Source organism: Camellia sinensis, chromosome 7, assembly GCF_055761805.1.
Source record: "Camellia sinensis isolate YWXY chromosome 7, ASM5576180v1, whole genome shotgun sequence".
NCBI lineage: Eukaryota > Viridiplantae > Streptophyta > Magnoliopsida > Ericales > Theaceae > Camellia > Camellia sinensis.
The window spans coordinates 201,391,780-201,395,081 of NC_138967.1; positions in this window are offsets into that span (position 1 = coordinate 201,391,780).

Sequence of the window (3,302 nt, forward strand, 5' to 3'; positions counted from 1 at the left end):
TCTTCAAAAGGCCAACAAAAGTTTACAATCAAAAATGAAAAAACTGGAAGACCAGAATTGTCTCAAATTTGGCGATCGAATTTGAAACCGTATTTTAGCAATATTGTTAGGATAAACTCAGAATTTTTACAAATGTGGCAGTCTTATCGAAAATGGCATTTTAGTGACACTTTTGGGACGAGATCGAAATTGTCTAAAATTTGGTGGTTTAATCACAAATGGCATTTTAGAGACACGTTTGGGATGTGCTTGAAATTGTCTCAAATTTGGCAATTTGATAGTAAATGGCATTTTGGTGACACTTTTGGGAGGTGCTCGAAATTGTCTCAAATTTGGCAATCTGATCTGAAATGGAGTTTTAGCAACACTTTTGGTACGAGTTCGAAATTTTCCCAAATTTGGCAATCTGATTGAAAATGGCATTTTGGCGACATGTTTGGGACGAGCTCAAAATTGTCTCAAATACAACAGTCCAATCGAAAATGATGTTCAGGCGACACTTGTGGACGACCTCGGAATTGTCTCAAATTTGGCTATTTGATCTAAAATGGCATTTTCACAACACTTCTGGGACGAGATTGGAATTGTCTCAAATTTGGTAGTTTGATCGAAAACAACACTTCAGCGACACTATTGGGACGTGATCAAATTGTCTCAAATTTGGCAGTCTAATCGGAAATGTCATTTTCACGACACGTTAGGGAGGAACTCAGAATTGTCTGAAATTTAGCGGTCTGATCAGAAACATCATTTTGCTGACACTTTCAGGACAAGCTCTAAGTTGTCTCAAATTTTGCAATCTTATTTGAAACGGCGTCTTCGCGACACTTTTGGGACCAGTTCGAAGTTCACTCAAATTTGTCATTTTGATTGAAAATGACATTTTGGTGACACTTTTGGGACGAGTTCAGAATTGTCTGAAAATTAGCAGTCTAATCAGAAACATCGTTATGGTGACAGTTCTGTGATGAGTTTTGAATTCTCTCAAATATGGCAGTCTGATCAGAAACAGCGCTTTGGCGACACTTTTGGGACGAGCTCAGAATTGTCACTAATTTGGCAGTTTGATCTGAAATGCCATTTCGGTGACATTTTTGGGACGAGCTTGGAGTTGTCTCAAATTTGGCATTTTGATCTGAAACGGTGTTGTCGCGACACTTTTGTGACAAGCACGGAATTGTCTGAGCGAAAACAGCGTTTTCGAGACACTTTCGAGACGAGTTCAGAGTTATATCAAATTTTGTAGTCTGATCAGAAATGGCATTTTCTGAACACTTTTGGGACGAGCTCGAAAGTGTATCAAATTTGGGAGTCCAATAAAAAATTGCATTTTAGTGACTCTTTTGGGATGAGATTGGAATTGTATCAAATTTGGCAATCGGATCAAAAATGGTGTTGTCATGACACTTTTAGGATGACCTCGAAATTGTCTCAAATTTGGCAGTCTGATCTGAAACGGTGTTGTCGCGGCACTATTGGGACAAGCACGGAATTAGCCGAGTAGAAACAGCGTTTTCGAGATACTTTCGGGACGAGTTTGAAGTTATATCAAATTTTGTAGGGTTTTGGATTTAGGGTTTTGGGTTTTAGGGTTTTGAGTTTAGGGTTTAGGATTTTGGATTTTGGGTTTTTGGGTTTTGGGTTTTAGGGTTTTGGGTTTTGGGTTTAGGGTTTGGGATTTTAGGGTTTTGGATTTAGGATTTTAGGTTTTAGGGTTTGGGGTTCAGGATTTAGGGTTTTAAGATTCAGGGTTTAGGGATTAGGGTTTAGGGATTAGGATTTAGGGTTTAGAGTTTAGGATTTAGGATTTAAGGGTAAGGGTTAAGGGCTTAGGGCTTAGGGCTTAGGGCTTATGGTTTAGGGTAGAGGGCTTAGGGTTTAGGGCTTAGGGTTTAGAGTTTAGGATTTAAGGTTTAAGATTTAGGATTTGGGATTTAGCGTTTAGGATTTAAGATTTATGGGATTTAGGGTTTAGAGTTTAGGATTTTTAGGGTTTAGGGTTTAGGGTTTTAGGATTTTAGGGGTTTTAGGATTTAGGGGTTTAGGGTTTTAAGGTTTTAGAGTTTTAGGGTTTAGGGTTGAGGATTTAGGGTTTAGAGTTTAGGAGTTTAGGGTTTAAGGTATTAGGATTTTAGGGTTCAGGGTTTATGGTTTAGGGTTTTAGGGTTTAGAGTATAGGGTTTAGGATTTAGGATTTAAGGTTTAGGGTTTACGATTTAGGATTTAGGGTTTTTAGGGTTTAGGATTTTTATGATTTAGGATTTAGGATTCTGGGTTTAGAATTTAGGATTTAGGGTTTAGGGTTTAGGATTTCTTGGATTTAGGGTTTAGGATTTATGATTTAAGGCTTAGGATTTAGGATTTTATAATTTAGGGTTTTACGGTATAGGGTTTAGTTTTTGGGGTTTAGGGTTAGGGTTTAGGGTTTAGGGGTTAGGGTTTAGGGTTTAGGGGTTAGGGTTTAGGGTTTTTAGAATTTAGGGTTTAGGGTTTTTAGAATTTAGGGTTTAGGGTTTATGATTTAAGGCTTAGGGTTTAAGGTTAGGGTTTAAGGTTTAGGGTTTAGGGTTTAGGGTTTAGGGTTTAGGGTTTTAGGGTTTAGGGTTTAGGGTTTAGGGTTTAGGGTTTAGGGTTTCGGGTTTTGGGTTTAGGGTTTCGGGTTTAGGGTTTAGGGTTTAGGGTTTAGGATTTAGGATTTAGGGTTTTTTAGGATTTAGGGTTTAGGGTTTAGGGTTTAGGGTTTAGGGTTTGGGGTCTAGGGTTTAGGATTTAGGGTTTCAGGTTTAGGGTTTGGGGTTTAGGGTCTGGGGTTTAGGGTCTGGGGTTTAGGGTTTAGGGTTTAGGGTTTAGGGTTTAGGGTTTTCGGGTTTAGGGTTTTAGGGTTTTAGGGTTTAGGGTTTAGGGTTTAGGGTTTAGGGTTTAGGGTTTAGGGTTTAGGGTTTAGGGTTTAAGGGTTTAGGGTTTAGGGTTTAGGGTTTAGGGTTTAGGGTTTAGGGTTTAGGGTTTAGGGTTCAGGGTTTAGGGTTTAGGGATTAGGGTTTAGGGTATAAGGTTTAGGGTTTAGGGTTTAGGGTTTAGGGTTTAGGGTTTAGGGTTTAGGGTTTAGGGTTGGGGTTTAGGGTTTAGGGTTTAGGGTTTAGGGTTTAGGGTTTAGGGTTAGGGTTTATGGTTTTAGGGTTTAGGGTTTTAGGGTTTTAGGGTTTAGGGTTTAGGATTTAGGGTTTAGGGTTTAGGGTTTAGGGTTTAGGGTTAGGTTTAGGGAAAAATTAAAATAAGAACTTTAAACGATACTTTAAACTTTA